Source organism: Dipodomys merriami, unplaced genomic scaffold (assembly GCF_024711535.1).
Source record: "Dipodomys merriami isolate MVZ:Mamm:240054 unplaced genomic scaffold, mDipMer1.0.p SCAF_63, whole genome shotgun sequence".
NCBI lineage: Eukaryota > Metazoa > Chordata > Mammalia > Rodentia > Heteromyidae > Dipodomys > Dipodomys merriami.
Window position 1 is genome coordinate 272,470 of NW_027206213.1, and position 19,582 is coordinate 292,051.

Sequence of the window (19,582 nt, forward strand, 5' to 3'; positions counted from 1 at the left end):
GATTTTTTTTTTTTTTTGAGACATGGATATAGCTGCATTAAACAAAAATCTAATGTATAGCTGCGCGCTGGTGGCTCACGCCTGTAATCCTAGCTACTTAGGAGGGTGAGACTGAGCATCATGGTTCGAAGCCAGCCCGGGCAGGAAAGTCCATGAGACTCTTATTGCTAATAAAAACCACTAGAAAACCGGAAGTGGCACTGTGGCTCAAGTGGTAGAGCGCTTGCCTTGAGCTGAAGAGTTGAGGGACAGCGCCCAGGCCCAGAATTCAAGCCTCATAACTGACCAAAAAAACCCCAAAAACCTAATATATATATTTATTAGACATTTCTGGGATTTATCTGGACTAAAAAGGAAAAAATGTTATATTGGAAGAACATCTAAAGTGAACACTTAAACTAAATGGTTGTTATTCAGCCATCTTCTTTTCTTAACCTTTTTTTTTTTTTTTTTTTTTTTGTGAGAATACCATACAGAGGAGTTACAATTACATGGGCAAGTCTCTTAACTTCTTGTTAGCATTAATACTCCCTGCTTATACTCAGCTTACTTGGCTACTAGAATAGCAGTCCTTTGTCTCTCTTCTGACCTCCTTGGCTTTCCTCAGCCCTTTCTTTTTTCCTTTTTTCCCCCTGACATTCCCCTCATCTCAGCTTCTAATGATAGAAAGAGAAGTATTACTGCTACTACTCAAAAGCAGTCCTTGTATCCCTGTTCTGACTGAACTCATTTTTTAAGTGCTACAGTCAAGATTTTTTTTTTTTTGACAGCTCTGGGGCTTGAACTCGGCCTGGGCACTGTCCCTGAGCTTCTTTTGCTCAAGACTAGAACTCTACCACTTGTGAGCCACAGCGCCACTTTTGACTTTTTTCTGCGTATGTGGTATTAAGCAATTGAACCCAGGGCTTCATTGCATGCAAGGCAAGCACTCTTCCACTAAGTCATATTCCCAGCCCTACTGTCAAATTTTTATTTATTTATTTTTTGCCAGTCTTAGGGCCGGAATTCAGGGCCTGGGCATTGTCCCTGAGCTTCATTTGCTCAAGGCTAACACTCTACCACTTGAGCCACAATACCACTTCTGGCTTTTTCTGTTTATGTGTTACTGAGGAATCGAACCCAGGGCTCTAGACCACATTCCCAGCCCCTACTGTCAAGATTTTTTTTGGGTCCGGTCATGGGGCCTGAACTCTGGGCCTGGGTGCTGTCCCTCAGTTCTTCAGCTCAAGGCTAGCGCTGTATCACTTGAGCCACAGCGCCACTTCCAGCTTTTTGTTTTCTGCCTATGTGGTGCTGAGAAATCGAACCCAGGTCTTCATGCATGCAAGGCAAGTGCTCTACCACTGAGCCACCTTCCCAGCCCCTGTCAAGATTTTAAATACCATATACTCCCTGATAAATTCTAACTCCCTCTTCTCTCTCCTTCCCTCCTACTGGGATTTGAACTTGTTTGCCATTGAGCAACATCTCCAGTCCTTTTTTGCCTTGATATTTTGCTGTCAGGGTCTGTGCCTGGACCTTGTGCACCTATTTTAGGCTTCCTGTCTTAGCTCGGGTTACAAGTATAAACCATCTTGCCAGGTTCTTTTTTTTTATTTTTATTTTTTGGTCCAGTTGTGGGGCCTGAACTCTGGGCCTGGCCACTGTCCCTCAGCTCTTCAGCTCAAGACGAGCGCTCTACCACTTGAGCCACAGCGCCACTTCCGGCTTTTTTCTTTTTGCTTATGTGGTGCTGAGGAATCGAACCCAGGGCCTCATGCATGCAAGGCAAGCGCTCTACCACTGAGCCACCTTCCCAGCCCTTGCCAGGTTATTTTATTGAGATGGAGTCACATACTTTTCTGACCAAGCTGAGCTGAAACTTTTTTTGTTTTGTTAGTTGTGGAGGCTGAACTGAGCTCAAGGCTAGAGCTCTACCATTTGAGCTACAGCGCCACTTCTGGTTTTCTGGTGTTTTATTGGAGATACGAGTCTCATGGGCTTTCCTGCCTGGGCTAGCTTTGAACCATGATCCTCAGATCTCAGCCTCCTGGGTAGCTAGGATTACAGGTGTGAGCCACCAGTGCCCAGCTGAAAAGACTTTTTCTATTTTTTTTTCCGTTTTTGTTTTAGGCAGGTTGTTATCTAGGCTTGTCTCAAAACTCATACACTCAAGTAGTCCTTTTGCCTCTGCGTCCTAGTATCTGGGACTTCAGGAATCTTCTCACAGAGCCAGCACCTCCCACTAACTTTACCTTCTGTCATATCTCAAAGTTTTTTTTTTGTCGGGGTGGGGCTTGAATTCTGGGCTTGAGTGCTGTCTCTCAGCTCTTCAGCTCCAGGTGAGCTTTCTACCGATTGAGCCACAGCGCCACTTCCGGTTTTCTAGTGGGTTATTGAAGATAAAAGTCTCACGGACTTTCCTACCCGGGCTGGCTTTGAACCATGATCCTCAGATCTCGGCCCTCTGAGTAGCTAGGATTACAGGTGTGAGCCCCCAGCGCCGGCTTCAAAGTTTTTTTTTTGTCTAGTCATTCACTTACTACCTATGTGGTCTTGAATCTCTTTGAACCTATTTTTGCACCTTTTGAAAAGATTGTGAGTATGAAATAACATACATTAGTTTTGAAAATACAGTATAAAAGGGAAGAAGGGTAGAGAACTGATTGTGTATGGGTGTGGTTTGTGTGTGTGTGTTTGTATGTGAGTGTATTAGTCTTGGGCCTAAACTAAGGGCCTGGGCACTATCCCTGAGATATTTTGCTCAAGGATAGCACTTGCTCCAGTTTTAGCTTTTTGGTGGACTTTTTTTTTATGGACTTTTCTGCCGAGCCAGCTGCAAACCATGATCTCAGCCTCCAGAGTAGCTAAGATTAGGTGCACCCAGTACGTGGGGTTTTTTGTTTGTTTGTTTGTTTTTCTGTTGCCAATCCTGGTGCTTGAACTCAGCCTGGGCACTGTCCCTGAACTTCTACTCAAGGTTAGTACTCTACCACTTGAGCCATGGCACCGCTTTTGGCTTTTTCTGTTTATGTGGTACCAAAGAATTGAACCCAGGGCTTCATGCATGCTAGGCAAGCACTCTACCACTAAGCCACGGATTCCCAGCCCATGTATTTGTTTTTTTAGTAAATGTGTCTCTGCTTTTATTTTGAGAAAAAAAAAAGTTCTTTAAAAAAAATTTTTTTTTTTTGTAGCTGGTCCTGGGGCTTAAATTCAGGGCCTGGTTCCTGTCCCTGAGCCTTTTCTGTTCAAGGATATAGCACTGTCCACTTGAACCACAGCTCTTCTTCCAGTGTTTTGACGTTACATTGAAGATAACAGTCTCATAGAATTTCCTGCCCAGGCTGGCTTCAAACTGAATCCTAAGATCTCAGCTTCTTCAGTAGCTTGGATTACAGGTGTGAGCCACCAGCACTTGGCTTTTTTTCTTTCTTTTTTTTTTTTTTTTCTGGTACCAGAGTCTGAACTCTTGCTTGGCTTGCTTGCTTATTTGCTTGCTGACAGTGGGGAAATCTACCACTTGAGCCAGGCCTCTTGCCCAGCTTTTTTCTGGTTAATTGGAGATAGAGTCTCTTGAACTTTTCTTCCCAGGCTGATTTGGAACTGATATTCTCCATGTCTCAGCCTGTTGCCTAGTAGAATTATATGTATGAGCTACTGGTATCTAGCTATGTTTTCTTTTTTTTCCCCTCCCTCCCTCCCTCCCTTACCCTCCCCGCCCCTACTCTCCTCTCCTTTCCTTTTTTTTCCTTTCTTTCTTTTCTTTGTGCTGGTCCTGGGCTTGAACTCAGGGCCTAGGCACTATCTCTTAGCTTTTTAGCTTAAAAGCTAGCATTCTACCATTCTAGCTAGTTTTTTTGCTGGTTAACTGGCTATAATGAGTTTCAAAAACTTGTCTGACTGGGCAGGCTTTGAACTTCCGTTCTCAGAATGGAAGTTACAGACATGAGCCATCAGCCTTGGGCTTAATTTTCTTTTGTAAAGAGAATAATAAGAATTTTGTTTAGTTTTTGATAGAAGGTGTTAATGTGTAGCTGAAAGTAGCCTTGAACCCAGCCTTCTGCTGTAGTCTCCCTGAGGTTTTCCTGATAATTTCAGCCTTACCCAATCCAGTCTCAGCCCCTCTATCATCTCTCTTCCCTCCTCCTTCACTTCTCCAAGCAATTTTAACAGGGTTCATTGTTCTGTTCTCATAGCTGCAAATAATCTATTCTGATAGTACTTATTTTCTTCCATCCTCCTTGTTATCTCAACCCCCTCCTCCTAGTACCAACCTCCCAGTAGAGCTTATATCTCTTTCCCTGCCTTCCTGTCCTCTGTTGACCAACAGCTTTTATTGTGTATGTTTTTGATGTTACTTTCCTATGTATTATACTGCATTTTTTAGTGTGGAGGTTTTTAATAAATGATCCATTACTCTCTACTGAGGTAATCAGTCTCTGTATTATATGAGGGAATGAAATATTAGAATCCCACCCCAAGCTAGCCAGGGAGCTGGTAGGAAAACACCTCTTTTCCTTCAGGTGAAATTGGTACTCAGGAAGGAGGAGTAATCATTAGAATAAGCTCAAAGGAATTGATATGATGACGACGACAACAACAACGACAGAATTAATAATTGTAATTTCTGCGGGTTGCTCACACTGTAAGTCTAGCTATTTGGGAGGCTGAGATTGGGGAGGGTAAATTCAGGCAGAACAGTTCAGAGGACCCCATTTTAGTAGAAGAAATCTGTCCATTCCAGTTGTAGTGGGAGAGAAAATAGGATAATGATTCAGTTGCAAGAAGCAAGGCCTTATCTCAAAAATAACAGTGCAAAAAAAAAAGGACTAGAGACAGTGGTGGAGTGGCTGCCTAGCAAATTCAAGGCTCTGAGTTCAAATCCCAGTGAAACACATACATACACACACTAATAATCGTAATGTTTAACTTGATTAAACAGACTCTATGCTAAACACATCCTGTAAATTGTTTTACTTTAACAACACTACATGATATCAGTATTTCAAGAAGCAGAGCAGTTTAAGGAGTTGTTGGGACTAGACCTTGTGCGTTGACATCTCTGCTCTATCAGTAATTGATTTTGTGGCCTCAAATAAGAAAACTGCCTCATTTTCCAAACATGCGTTATGCTTATTATGCTTATTGCCATGTTAAGGATTGAACTGAGGTGAGTGCTAGGTAAGTTCTCCACCACTGAACTACATCCCCAGTCTCGTCTGTAAAATGAAGATAATAATAGTATCTGCCTTACAAGACTTTTGTGACACTTAAATGACTGACCCAGATAAAGTGCTTCACACAGTACTTGGCACATAGAAAATACATTCCAGGCTGGGCGCTGGTAGTTCACGCCTGTAATCCTAACTACTCAGGAGGCTAAGATCAGGATCGTGGTTCAAAGCTAGCCAGGGCAGGAAAGTCCCCTCGAGACTCTTATCTGCAATTAACCACCAGAAAACTGGAAGTGCCACTGTGTCTCAAGTGGTAGAGTCCTGGCCTTTTTTTTTTTTGGTCAGTCGTGGGGCTTGACCTCTGGGCCTGGTGCTGTCCCTCAGCTCTTCAGCTCCAGACAAGAGCTTTACGACTTGAACCACAGCGCCACTTCTGGCTTTTTCTATTATGTGGTGTTGAGGAATTGAACCCAGGATCTCATGCATGCGAGGCAAGCACTCTAGGCACTGAGCCACCTTCCTAGCCCAGAGTGTGTGAGGCAAGCGCTCTAGCACTGAGCCACCTTCCTAGCCCAGAGTGTTGGCCTTGAGCTGAAGAGTGCACCGACAGTGCTGAAGCCCAGAGTTCAAGCCCCATGACCCAAAAGAAAAAGAAAATAAAATCCAATTAGTAGGATGCCTGTGGCTCACACCTGTAATCCTAGGTACTTAGGAGGCTGAGATCTGAGAATCGTGGTTCAAAGCCAGCCTGGGCAGGAAAAGTCCATGAGACTCTCTAATTAACCACTAGAAAACCGGAAGTGGCTCTGTGGCTCAAGTGGTAGAGCACTAGCCTTGAGCTGAAGAGCTGAGGGACAGCGCTCAGGCCCAGAGATCAAGCCTCATGACTGATAAAGAAAAAGAAAAGAAGAAGAAAATACATTCCAATTATTAGCTTTTATCATAATGAAAATAGTTGTGATCATTTAACATGGAAAAACAAAAGCTTAGAGAAAAGTAACTAGAGTGGCCCATGTAATTGTAACCCCTCTGTACAGTATTTTCACAATAATAATAATAATATAAAGTAACTAGAGTATACTCAGAGTGAAACTTCACAGTGATTTTGCTCTTACTCATTATCTTGCATCACATAGTAGGTTGAAGGAAGAGACTGGACATAAAATGCATTTTGTGGAACTTGAGGTACGTGTTGGTGAATGTTGGCAGGCTTAGGTTCTGACCTTCCTAACCATGGTTTGTAATTTTTTTTTAAGGTGCTGGTATTAGGGCTTGAACTCAGGGCTATGAGTTCTTTTTTTCACTAGACCACTGTCATTCTACCACTTGAGGCATACCTCCCTCTGGCATTTTTCTGGCTAATTGGAGATAGAGCCTTGCAGACTTTTCTTCCTGGGCTAGCTTTGAACCTCCAACTTCTGGGATTACGGGAGTGTAGTGCAATGCCGATGGTCCCACTATATCTTAAACCATACAGCCATCATGTTGAACAACTCTTCAAGATTCAGGTTTGGGATTTTCAGATTAGGGATGCTCAACCTCTAAAATTATGCAAATATTAAAAAATCAAACATCTGAATCTGCTGGGTACTAATGGCTCATGCCTGTAACCCTAGTTACTTCAGAGGCTGAGCTCTGGAAGGATATCAGTTTAAATTCAGTTGGGGCAGAAAGGTCCATCAGATTTTATCCCCCCAAACTAGAAGAATGTGTGAATCAAGTGGGACAATGGGCATAGTAGTACACTCCTGTAATCCTAGCACTTGGGAAGCTGAGGCAAGAGGATTTCTAGTTCAAGAAGAGTGGGCTGTGTGGAGTAAGGATAGTTTTCTTTTTCTGCCTGAGAAATAGAAAAGTGTTGCAGACCCAGTGGCTCATAATTGTAATCCTAGCTACTCAGGAGATGGAGGTTTGAAGATCATGCTTTGGAGCCAGCCTGGGCAGGAAAATATGAGTGAGACCCTCATCTCCAATATCTAGTGATAGGCAGTACTTTGAAATAAAGCACAGGGGGAGTACTTTGAAATAAAGCACAGGGGGGGCTGGGAAGGTGGCTCAGTGGTAGAGTGCTTGCCTTACATGCATGAGGCCCTGGATTTGATTCCTCAGCACCACATAAGCAAAAAGAAAAAAGCCGGAAGTGGCGCTGTGGCTCAAGTGGTAGAGCACTAGCCTTGAGCTGAATAGCTGAGGGACAGTGCCCAGGCCGAGTTCAGGCTCCATGACTGGACCAAAAAACAAACAAACAAACAAAAAACTGTCTTCAAAAAAAAGCACAAGGGATGGTATCAGGGTTCAGAGTCTATTGTGTGCGCACCCCTCTCCCCCCACTTCCGGCTTTTTCTGCTTATGTGGTGCTGAGGAATCGAACCCAGGGCCTCATGCATGCAAGGCAAGCACTCCACCACTGAGCCACCTTCCCAGCCCCCTGTGATTTTTTTCTTGTCCCTACCACAAACTTGTTATGTCCAGAGCTTCACTTTACTTAGCTTTGTTGTTCTAATTTATTAAATGAAGGAGTTGCTTTAGGCAGATCTCTCAGCCCCTTTTGAATTCTGATGTTTTTGCCATTGATCATATGAAGCAATAACAACACTTTTCAGCTTCTTGAGTTTAGAGAAGTGATATTTGCTAAGTTTCAGCATGTAGTGAAGAGGCCAGATTCCAGGGTAAGGTATGAGCCACCTCATGAAAAAGGTAGGTCTGGCTCTTTTTTAAGCTGGTTGCCAAGGGAACTCAGCCTCTGGTCAGCAATAGCCACGAATGCTTTGGGTAAAGCTTTGATACAGATAACTAAGAACAAGTAGGTTTCATTGCTTGTCTCCCCCAGTTACCTTCCTTTTCAAGCTGCCACTTTTTTTTTTTTGGTTGGTGGTGGGGCTTGAACTCTGGGCTTGGGCACGATCCCTCAGCTCTTCAGCTCAAGGCAAGTGCTCTACCGCTTAAGCCATAGTGCCACTTCTGGTTTTCTAGTGGTTTTATTGGAGATAAGAGTTTCACAGATTTTCCTTGCCTGGGCTGGCTTTGAACTGTGATCCTCAGATCTCAGCCTCCAGAGTAGGTAGGATTACAGGTGTGAGCCACTGGTGCCCGGCTAAGCTGCCACGTTTGAATACTGTGATATAGAGGACACTGGCTTAAGCATGGTATAATTTTATTTATTTATTTTAAAATATAATTTCTGATAATTTTTCGTTGAGAAATTAGTGTCACTGCTTTCCTCACCAATGTCTGTGTCAGTGCAATAAGGCATTACTTCTGAGAACTACCTACATATCAGCTACATGTATTTGATCTAAAATATATAAATTCAGTATGAAAACAAAGATGCAGCAAGGCAATATTCTTTTTTTTTTTTTTTGGTTGGTCGTGAGGCCTGAACTCTGGGCCTGGCCACTGCCCCTCAGCTCAGCTCAAGGCTAACGCTCTGCCACTTGAGCCACAGTGCCACTTCGGTTTTTTTCTGCCTATGTGATGCTGAGGAATTGAACCCAGGGCCTCATTCATGCCAGGCAAGCGCTCTACCACTGAGCTACTTTCACAAGGCAGTATTCTTTTGACAGTTGCACAGTTCACCCTGGATACAGTAGTTCCAGGGAAAAAAACAAATAGTGATTATTAGAGAAGGGAGATCTTCAAACAATTGTAGACTCTTGTAATTTGTCACATTCTTTTTTTTATTGTGAAAATACTGTACAGAGGGGTTACAATTACATGGGCAAGATAATGAGTACATTTCTTATCAATCATTGTAGCCTCCTCCTTTGTTTCCCCTTCCCATCTCTTCCCATCCTGCCTCCCCCCCACCCCCCCCACTCAACCCTCCCCCCCCCCCAAAGTGATAAAGTTCGTTTTCCCACAAAAATATGGAACGCTTCACGAATTTGCGTGTCATCCTTGCGCAGGGGCCATGCTAATCTTCTCTGTATCTTTCCAATTTTAGTATATGTGCTGCCGGAGCGAGCACTGTCACAGTCTTGATATTCTATTTTTCCATATAAATGCAGATATATTCATATAATGGTCTCCATTATGGAGAGATGTGCCTGAAGAAACTTTTTTATTATTATTATTATCTTTAAGTAGTGTACAAAGAAGTTCCCATTCAACAAAACAGTATATGAATACAAAGTGTCTGACAACATTGTCACCCATCTCTCCTAACCCATCCCTTCTGTCCCTTTTTTTTCTTTACATAAATTTCCCAAATTTCACAGTATTGTGGGATAGTGATAGTTAAAGTCACAAACACATTTTAACCTTCACAAGGCAAATTGTTATTATCATGGTCTATACAGTTTGTGAATTCTATGAGCTTTGAAAATACAAGTTATTTTTTCCATATCAGGTGATGTTTACATTTTTTTCCTTTTGGTTAGTGTAGGCTGTTCCCACTTATTCTGTTCCTCCTCCTGGCTTCCCTCCATTGCATGCCTATATCTACCATATATATGGTCAAGAACATGGAGTCATTTAGCAATGATAGGACAAAATGGGTGGCTATCCCTTGTTTCTTGAGTCCTGTTACTTTGTCATATCTTGTATTTTGGCTTTAGCACCCACTTATTAGGGAGAACAGGTGCCGTTTGTCTCTTTGTTCTTGGCTTACTTTGCTTAAAATAATCTGCTCTGGTTCCATCCATTTCCTTGCAAATGCCATTATTTTGTCCTTTCTCATGGCCGCATAATATTCTGTATATAGGTACTACAATTTTTGGATCCACTCATCAGTAGTGGGACATCTGGGTTGTTTCCAAATCTTGGCTATTGTGAGCAGTGCTGCAATAAACATGGAGGTGCATGTGTCTTTGTATACTGGTTCCTGTTGTTCAGGGTAGATGCCTAGGAGTGGTATGGCTGGGTCATAGAGGAGGTCTATATTTAGCTTTCTGAGATACCTCCATACCTTCCCACCAGCAATGCAGTACAGTTCCTCTTTCCCCACATTCCCTCCAGCATTTGTCTTTGGCTGACTTTAGGATGTGGGCCATTCTGACTGGGGTAAGGTGGCATCTTAGTGTTGTTTTTATTTGCATTTCCTTTACAACCAGGGATGATGAACATTTCCTCATGTGTTTGCCATTTTTATCTCTTCTGAGAAGTCTCTCTTTAGTTCCCTTGCCCATTTCAGTTATAATTTTATTTAATATTTATAATCTTAGATAATGTCAGCTATTATACTAAATTTACAGATAATGAAATGGAGACAAACAGATAAATAATTTGTCTGCATTTATACAAATAAGTAATATCAAGCCAGACACTGGTGGCTTACACCTATAATCTAGCTACTGAGGAGGCTGAGATTTTAGGATTGTGGTTCCAAGCCAGCATGGGCAAAAAAGTCCCTGTGAGAGACGCTTATCTCCAATCAACTACTCAATTCAAAAAGCTGGAGGTGGTGCTGTGGCTCAAGTGATAGAGTGCTAGCCTTGAGCACAGAGAGGCTCAGGGACAACACCCAGTTTGAGTTCAAGCCCCAGGACTGGCCAAAAAAAAAAAGTATCAGCAGGGTGTCCATGACTCATAGCTGTAGTCCTAGCTACTCAGGGGGCTAAGATCTGAGTATTGCTGTTCAAAGCCAACTTGGGCAGACAGATCTGTAAAACACTTATCTCCCATTAAACAACAAAAAGTTAGTGGGCGTATGACTCAAGTTGTAGAGCACCAGCTTTGAGCAAAAAAACCAGGCAAAAACATGAGGCCTTAGTATTGGTGCATGCATGTACATGTACATGTACATGTACACACACACACACACACACACACACACACACACACACACACACACACACACACACACACACACACACACACACACACACACACACACACACACACACACACACACACACACACACACACACACACACACACCTCTCATCTATGCTTTTAGCTGCTAAGTTATACCACCTGGGTAAATAAAAACAAACCTTTATTTTTATTTTATTTTGTTTTTTGATCAGTTGTGGGGTTTGAACTCTCAGCCTGGGTACTGTCCCTCAGCTCTTCAGCTCAAGGCAAGTGCTCCACCACTTGGGCCACATCACCACTTCAGGTTTTCTGGTGGTTTATTGAAGATTAGAGTCAGCCTAGGCTGACTTTGAACTGTGATCCTCAGATCTCAGACTCCTGATTAGGATTATAGGCATGAGCCACTGGCGCCCAGCTAAAAACAAACCTTTATAATAACATAAAAAATAAAAAAAGATTCTAATTATTTGTTAGTAATTTTGTTTGTTTGATTTAGGATGATAGATTCTTGAAGCTAGAAGAGCCTTTGATCTAATTTAATATGATCTCCCTGTCTCTAGTCTGTCATTCAATTACAGGAATGCTTTCTATTGTCATCCTGACAGATGATCATCCCAATTCATTTTGAGTACCTCCATTGGTGGGGAAGTATATCATTTGTTGAAATTGCTATTATATTACTGAATAGCCATCAACAATAGAAAATTCTTTGTTTCGTATCTTCATTCTCCCTCTTTTTTTTTTTTTTGAGACAGAGTCCCTACTATGTATTCCAGGATGACATAGAACTTACTATGTAGCTTAGGCTAGTCTTGAACTTTTTTCTTTTGACCAGTCCTGGGGCTTGAACTCAGGGCCTGGGCACTGTCCCTGAACTGCTTTTGCTCAAGGATAGCACTCTACCACTTGAGCCACAGTGCCACTTCCAGCTTTTTCTGTTTATGTGCTACTGAGGAATCAGAACCCAGGCTTCATGCATGCTAAGCAAGCATTCTACCACTAAGCTGCATTCCCAGGCCCTAGTCTTGAACTTTTAAGTCCTCCTGCTTCAGCCTCCTGAATGCTGAAAGTGCAGGTATATATCACCATACCATATCCAGCAGCTGCTGCCACCTTCTCTTCCTCCTCCTTTCTTCTCTCTCTCTCTTTTTTAAAGGGGGGAGCAGATGACAAGTTATCACTATGTAGATCAGGCTTTCAAACTTCATGCCTCAACCTAATGGCTGTGATTACAGGTATGCACCATTGTGTCTATTTATTTATTTTCGTGGTTGTAGGGGCTGAACTCTGGGCCTAGGTGCTGTCCCTCAGCTCTTCAGCTCAATACTAGCACCCTACCACTTGAGCCACAGCCCTACTTCCAGCTTTTTTCTGCTTATGTGGTGCTGAGAAATCGAACCCAGGGCATCATGAATGCAAGGCAAGCACTCTACTACTGAGTCAACTTCCCACCTCCAACTTTTTTGTTCTAAATTGAAATCTAATAGAGACTTCTTGTTAATTTTAGACTACTCCAATGGAACCCTATTGGAGAAACATTCATCTTCCTCATGCCAATCTTGTGAACCTTTGAAGATAGTATTTCTATTTATAAATCATATTTGATACTTTATTAGCATCTGAACTTTTTTTCAGTTTAGATCGGACTGCACAAAAGCAATTGCTACCTATCACTGCTTGCAGATGCAGCCTTGCAAATTGGTACTTCACTTCTTGTGATTATTTAGGCACAAAATGGGCCTTTCCTATATGCTTGGAGACTGACTGGGTCATGAGCTAAGTCTTTATAATTGCATATTAATCTGGAAGTTTCTGGGTGCCAGTAGCTCATGCTTCTAATTCTAGTTACTCAAGAGCCTGACATCAGGATTGAGATTTCATGTTCATGCCATCGGAGGCAGAAAATTCTGTGTCTTATGTCCAATTAACCACTAGAAAAAGTCGGAAATGAAGCTGTGGCTCAAGTGGTAGAGCACTCAGGAGCTGAGTTTAGGCCCCCAGTATTGTCATATTAAAAAAAAAAAAAAAAAAGAAAAGGCTGGGTATTGGTGATTCACACTGTAATCCTAGCTACTCAGAAGGCTGAGATCTGAGGATTGAGTTTCAAAGCCAACCCCAGGCAGGAAAGTCCAGGAGACTCTTTTTTAAAAAAATACTTTTTAAAAAGTCACAAATACCTTTTAATCTTGAAATGATAGTCATCATTATCTTAATCTACATTGCTTATGAACTCCGTGACCTTTAACAATAAAACTTTTTTTTTTTTACAAATCAGGTGATATGTACAGTTCTTTCCTTTCGCTTATTTATCAGCTGTGCCCTCTCTCTGTCATTCCCACCCTCCCATCACCACCCTTGAGTTGCTTAGTTCACTTTCATCAGTGTCCGTGCAGCGGATGGGCCTCTTTGCTGTATTTTTCACCTACTTTCCACTGGTTCTGTTCTCAGTTCCCACCTTCCCTCAGATGTACATGTGTAAACACCATATATGAGGTAAAGAATATACCATCATCTAAAAAATGATAGGACAAATTAAGAAGAGGTCCTTTGTTTCCTTATCGTTGGGGTTCTTTTTTTAGTATGCCTGTCACTTTATATATACAAATGAAGGGATTGCTTGGGTATTGCAATTTGGTGCTTTTCTCTTGAGTCCATGAATGAGCCTCTTTATTCTAATTAATCAGAAAAGTGGAAATTGGACTTTTGCTCAGGGTTGGTATAGCTCTAGCCTTAAGCAGAAAAAGCTCAGGGACAGCACTCAGGACCTGAGTTCAAGCCCCATGACTGACAAAAAAAAATTGTGTAATTTTTTTAGTCTGACTACTGTTTTGTACATGGTAGCAGAACTCACAAAATGGCTGGAAGTTTATCCCAGGACTTTGTAAGCTGCATTTACTTCATTAGACCACTAGGTGATGAGCGACTCACAAACCCAGCCTGCCAGGAACTATTGTGTACAGGGCAGTTTCTTTTAGTAATTGGAAAGGCTGTTAGAAGTCATCTGGTCCAACTTCATTAAAAGATTTCTTTGTGGGGGTGCGAAGATAAATGTGTTTCTTATGTACTTTGTCTTTCCTGACTTTATTCCAGTTTTAAATACTAATTTGGCTAGACTATATCTTTGATAGAAGGCCCGAGCCGCTTTTCATTTTACGCCAAAAGTTAAATTAATTTTTAATTAATAAAAACATAAAAATTAAACATTTATGTGGGTACCATGTGATGTTTCAGCACTTATATACATTGTGTAATGTCTAAATAAGTTAAGAAGTGGCACTGTGGCTCAAGTGGCGCTTGTTTTGAGCTGAAGAGCACAGGGACAGCGCCCAGGCCCAGAGTTCAAGTCCCACGATGACAAAAAAAAAAAAAAGAGAGAGAGAGAGAGAACTAAATAGATAAATATCCCCTCAATGATTTATTATTATTTTTCTTTTTATTTGTGGTCATGGGGTTAGAACATAGGGCCTCTCACTTGTTAGGCTAGCCATCTTATCACTTGAGCCAAACCTCCAGCCTTACTTTTTGCTGTTTGTTTTGGAGATGGAGCCTAGTAAACTTTCCTGTCCTGGCTGGTCTGGACCCAGAATCCTTCAGATCTTGACCTCATGGATAGCTCGTATTACAGGAGTGAACCACCAACGTCCAGCTACATTTATCATTACATTTATCATTTTGTTATTGTAAAAACTTAATTCTTTTTCTAGCTTAAAAAATATACATAGTACATTAATGTTACCTGTAGTCACCCCTACTGTGCTTCAAATAGCATACCAGAACTTTTAATTCCTATCAGACTATATCTTAGTGCTCATTGATCAACTTTTCTACCCCTACTTCAGCCTCTAATAACTACCATTCTACTCTCAACTTTCATGAGATTGATTACAAAAAATTTCTACATGTGAGATCATGTAGTACTTGTCTTTCTCTTCCTGGCTTATTTTCCTTAACATGTGATCATCTTATTCCATTCATGGTGGTGTAAATGACAAGATTTAAATTTTTTTTATTAGTAATAGTCGTGATGTATATGTTTTTACATTTTTGTTCCTTTTAAAATATTTTATTCTTTTTATATGCCAGTGCTAGTGCTTGAACTCAGTGCCTGAGCACTACTGTCCCTTAGTTTTTTTGCTCATAGCTGGTACTCTACTACTTGAGCCACAGCTTTACTTCTTGCTCTTTGGTGATTAATTGGAGATCAGAGCCTCATGGACTTTCTTGTATGAGCTGGCTTTGCACCATGAGCCTCAAATCTCAACTTCATGAGTAGCTAGGATTACAGGTTGTGAGCCACTGGCACCTGGCTCCTGTTTTTAATTTTTTTTTTTTTTTTTTGCCAATCTTGGGGCTTGAACTCAGGGACTGGGCACTACCCCTGAGCTTCTTTTGCTCAAGGCTAGCATTCTACCTCTTTAGCCAGAGCCCCACTTCTGGCTTTTTCTGTTTATGTGGTACTGAAGAACTCAGCACTTAATGCATGCTAGGAAAGCACTCTACCACTAATCCACATTCCAAGTCCTGTTTTTAATTTTTAAATTTTAAAAATTATTATTTTTTTTTATAGTACTGAGTTTTAAGGCCTGGGCACTGTCCCTCAGGTGTTCAGCTCAAGGCTAGTGCTCTACCTCTTGAGCCACAATGCCACTTCCGGCTTTTTTCTTTTTGCTTATGTGGTGCTGAGGAATCGAATCCAGGGCCTCATGCATGCAAGGCAAGTGCTCTACCACTGAGCCACCTTCCCAGCCCCCTCCAGCCCTTTTTTTGTACTGGATTTGTTGTTGTTGTTATTGTTGTTGGTCGTGGGGCTTGAACTCTGGGTTTAGGTGCTATCCTTCACCTCTTCAGCTCAAGGTGAGCACTCTACCACTTAAGCCACAGAGCCACTTCTGGTTTTCCAGTGGTTTATTGGAGATAAGAGTCTCACTGACTTTCTTGCCTGGGCTGGCTTTGAACCGTGATCCTCATATCTCAGCCTCCTGAGTAGCTAGGATTACAGGTGTGAGCCACCAGCAACCGGCAGTACTGGATATTTTTGTTTTTGTTTTTGTTTTTGGGTCGGTCATGGGCCTGAACTCTGGGCCTGGGCACTGTCCCTCAGCTCTTCAGCTTAAGGCTAGCGCTCTACCACTTGAGCCACAGCGCCACTTCCGGCTTTTTTCTTTTTGCTTATGTGGTGCTGAGGAATCGAACCCAGGGCCTCATGCATGCAAGGGAAGCGCTCTACCACTGAGCCACCTTCCCAGCCTCAGTACTGGATATTTTGGAATATGGTCTTTCCTTCTCTGTGCCTGTGCTAAGATCTGTCTAATTTAAGCTTCCCATCATTGTTGGGATGAGAGGACACCCAACTTCTTCCATTGAATTAGAGTCACATATACCTCTGCCCAGTGAATCTGGAACCATATCCTCCTGATCTCAACCTCTTATGTACCTTGGATGACAGGTTAACACTATGGTGCCCAACTATTAGTTGAGAAGGGTTTTCTTGTGTATACCTGAGCTGTCCGCAAACTATGGTCCTCCCAATCTCAGCCTTTCAAATAGCTAGGATTACCAGTGGGAGTTGTTGGTACCTGGCACATTTTGTGTGTGTGTTGATCCTGGGGCTTGAACTCAGAGCCTGAGCTTTTGTGCTCAAGGCTGGTGTTCCCACCACTTGGGCCACAGCTCTGTTTCTGGTTTTTTTTGTGGTTAATTGGAAATAGGAGTTTCACAGACATTCCTACCCAGGCTGGCTTTGAACCGTGATACACAGATCTCAGCCTCTTGAGTAGCTGGAATTACAGGTGTGAGCTACTGACACTTGGCTCATTGTCCTATTTTCATACATGCAAATAAACTACATGCACTGTATTCATCCTCATTCATGTCTTTGTTAGCTTTCCCTCTCCTTTTTCTTTCTTCTAATACTGGGGTTTGAACTGAGGGCCTGGGGATTGTTCCTTAGTTTTTTTCACTCAAGGCTGGTATTCTAACCACGGAGCCACAGTTCCACTTTTGGCTTTTCAGTGGTTAATTGGGTAAAATTGGTTAATTGTGTATGGCTTCCTTTGAGCCCTTTGACTTAAAAACCTAAGTCTTTTTCTCAGTTTAAGAATATTTTATACTTGGATGGTGGTAGCTCATACCTGAAATTCTAGATATTTAGGGGGCTGAAATTCAGAGATTGAAGTTCAATTAGCCTGGGCAAAAAAGTCCAAAAGACTCCATCTCCAAAATAACTAGCAAAAGGCAAAGCTGTAGGTATGGCCCAAGTGGTAGAGTGACAGCCTTGGAAGCAAGCTGAGCAAGTGAAGTGCTAGGTCCTGAGTTTAAATCCTAGTACTTCTAAAAATATCACCATCATAAAAAACAAAACAAAACACCTCTTTTGTAATTGGGTGTGATAATGTATGCCTATATTCATAGCACTTATGAGACTGAGGCTAGAAAATCATGAGTTAAGGTCAGCCTGGGCTACATAAAAAACAAAAACAAAAAGAACATTTTATGTTTTCCCTTGTATTTCTAACTTCCTTACTTTACAGATGAGGAAATAGAAACTGAGCTCAGAAAAGTGAAGTTACTTGCCTGAAGTCATATGGCTAGTTATAAATGGACCTCAAGCAAATAAACTGACTCCTTAGATGAACTAGAATTTTGTTGTGTTACCATTGCTCCAGTGAGAAAGACTTTTATAAATAACTTGGAAATTATTTATTTATTGAGATAGGAATTTTGTCAGATATTCATGAGGAGATAAAAAAGGAAGAGGGGTAATAAAATTCATTACAGTTAAGTGATTTAAAGACTGAGCAGTTTATAAGTCTCCTGGTATTTCAGGTATTGGAGCTTCCTCAAAGTTTTAAAAGTTAAGCACTCATAGAATTAGATATGCAGAATTAGATATTTAGTAGTCAGGAGTTGGGAAATTGTGGTCATACCCTGTTGTAAATATTGAAAAACATGTAATTGGCATCTGAAGGCTTGGAGACATACATCATAAACTGTCTTATCAAGGTCTGGTTTCTGTTTTGAGTTCCAGTCTACGACCTATCAGAAAACTGATAGGAACCACTTATTCCTGGCTCTGTTGATCTTTGGAGTTCCCCAGACCTTCATTTGCTTTCAGTTTGGAAATGAAACCTACCCCAGAGGGTGAGGTCAGCTATGGAGAGGACTTTGACAGCTCACACTGACTTGTTTTTTCTAGAGCCATCTGGTATGTGATCGTGTGTGGTGTGAGGTACAGCAGGCTGTGATAGAGACTAATTGGTAGTGAATCAGTTGTTACGTAAGATGTAGGTCGTGTTGTTTCTTTGGGAAACCACAGGAAAACACAACCAAATATCTTAAGTTTCATCCTCAGAAAGTAGAAAGTTAAGAGTATAGTCACCAGAGATATACACATGATGTTTGTGCCTTTGGTTTGCTGAAGAAGGAAAGGCTTTATCTCTACTTATACTCTCATTTGTACTTACCTCCTTTTTGTTCAAGCTTCTAGACTTTTTTTTTTGCCAGTCCTGGGGCTTGAACTCAGGGCTTGGGCACTGTCCCTGAGCTTGAGCCACAGAGCTATATCTGGCCTTTTTTGTTTATGTGTTTATGTGAGTAATTGAACCCAGGGCTTCATGCATGCATGGCAAGCACTCTACCACTAAGCTACATTCCCAGTCCCTTCTAAACTCTTTTCACTCCTCTAGCTACTAAACCTTTATAGTGTGCCTCTTAAGATTGCTGCTTTGTGAAATGGCTCCTCTAGAACCCTCCATCCTTCACAAAATTCAGCTTATTTTGCTCCCTTTGCCATAAACCTGGTTTCCACCAGATTATATCATTTTACTTGCAAACTACTGGTAGAACTAACTCATCCTTCAACTCATCCTATATTGCTAACTTGGCCTGTCACCTAGCCCCGTTTCTCAGCATCCCAGAACTGTGTATAAGTCTTCAAACACCTTTCCCTCTTTGATTTTCTGGTGGCCAGTAAGGTTACCTGATCCTTGAAGTTAGCATTAATACCTCTTTCTTTTGTGCCTGTTCAAGATTTGTGTTTTGACCTCTCTTTCTGGGGCCTCTTGGTCTTGTGAAAGAATTGATAGACAGGGCTGGCCTGGGGCTTAAGGAGTTCAGGATACATGGAATAATGAGGTTTGGTGTTAACATTTTCACACATGGGTGGATGCAAATCCAGAAAAAGGGACTTGGTACATAGATTAGGAGGTAGAGCACTTGACTAACATGAACAAGACTTTGGGTTCTATTTCTAGCACTACCAACACCATTAAAATGCTAGGAATTGCACCTAGGGCTTCCTGCATGTTAGGCAAGCATGCATTCTGCTACTGAGCTACATCCTTTGACCTGATACCTTGTATTCATGGTAAAACACACTTCCTTCTTTTTCCCACTTGTACCTTCTCCAGCATCCTATTGTGTACATTGTAAACAGCATGTAATGGCTAAAGCCTCCAACTAATAGTGACTGGGAGACCTTCCTTCCCTTGCCACCAGTCAGTCGCTAGGATTTGACAACCAGTCTTCATTAGGATTTGTCCTACTTTCTGAGTATTTCTGGAATCACATCTCTTACTTTATTGTCATTACCCTGTTCCTTCTTAATTTATAAATTAAGAGTATTTGTGAGGATTAAACAAATTAATACATGTAAAATGCTTAGAAGAGTAGGT

General features: G+C 41.7%; 1 long non-coding RNA gene and 1 other non-coding gene across 11 annotated transcripts in view; one reads left to right on the plus strand and one right to left on the minus strand.

Annotated features, from left to right (window-relative positions):
• The window catches only part of LOC138815215 (uncharacterized), a 72,543-nt gene that overhangs the window by 13,183 nt on the left and 39,778 nt on the right, over positions 1 to 19,582 (plus strand). The gene's annotated exons all lie outside the window — the stretch shown is intronic.
• On the minus strand, positions 9,017 to 9,123 carry LOC138815283 (U6 spliceosomal RNA). The gene has a single exon (XR_011368255.1). It is a non-coding gene; the product is annotated as a U6 spliceosomal RNA (small nuclear RNA).